The following is a 915-nucleotide window of genomic DNA, read 5'->3' as shown; positions in this document are numbered from 1 at the left end:
AATTTCTACGATAAAATCGGGCTAAACAGGACCGTTTTTCCTACACACAAAATTTTCGAGGCCGAAAATTAGCAAAATTTTGCTCAATTTTGACCAGCTAAAAACTTAGCAATCAATTTAGCAATTTTTTTCAACTAAAATTTTAGCAAAATAGCAAAATGTGTCCTGACTGAATGTTTACTAATTTTCAAGCAAACAAAAACCTTTGTTTGCTAAAATTGTAGCAAAATTTATTTTTCTAACGTTTGCTAGAATTTGAGTAAATTCCAAAATTAAATTATTTTTGATGAAGGGTTTTCATTTTCAAATATTAAAAAGTGAGATTAGATTTTTTTTTATCTTCTTTTTTATTTTTGTTCGCATCACACCGCGGGTTTCGAAAAGTGTTCTTGAAGCTTTTACTATTACATTATGATCAGTGATTACATCTTCACCAATGAAATCTGAAAAACAGAATTAATTAAGTTTAGTGCATTTTATATTTTGAAGAATAGAAATAAAACTATAATAGGTATATGGTCTATTTTTTTTTGTTAGCTGATAATAAAAACACTAGCTGATAATAAAAACACTGACCACCAAACAGGTAAAACACACACATCACCCGGCGGAACCACTACTGGTGCTTCGGGGTTCGGATTTTTCCACTGATTATCGAACCAGTAACTTTCCGCGGGAGGCAGAATGGCTACTTCTGCAGCATTCCGTCCAACGAGCTGCTGTTGATCCTGGAAAAGTTCGGAAACCTGATTAGTCGATGCCGATTTGATTTTCTTTTCCTTTTAATTGTATCTACTACTTACCAATTTTAAATTCAAATAAAACGACGAAAAACCGAGAAGCGGAACAAAAATGTTTTACCCGCGCGCGGTGCAAAATAAAAACAAGAATAATCTAACAGGTTTCCGCCTGTGT

The 915-nt window shown here is 33.0% G+C and overlaps 1 long non-coding RNA gene across 1 annotated transcript; it reads right to left on the bottom strand.

Moving 5' to 3' along the window:
* Positions 1–299: 299 nt before the first annotated feature.
* On the bottom strand, positions 300–915 carry LOC129739968 (uncharacterized). The gene is made up of 3 exons (XR_008736043.1): positions 804–915; positions 577–728; positions 300–443 (listed from the first exon to the last, which is right to left on the bottom strand). It is a non-coding gene; the product is annotated as an uncharacterized LOC129739968 (long non-coding RNA).

Source organism: Uranotaenia lowii, chromosome 1 (genome assembly GCF_029784155.1).
Source record: "Uranotaenia lowii strain MFRU-FL chromosome 1, ASM2978415v1, whole genome shotgun sequence".
In the NCBI taxonomy this organism is placed as follows: Eukaryota; Metazoa; Arthropoda; class Insecta; order Diptera; family Culicidae; genus Uranotaenia; species Uranotaenia lowii.
This window is presented reverse-complemented; position numbering and strand designations above follow the sequence as displayed.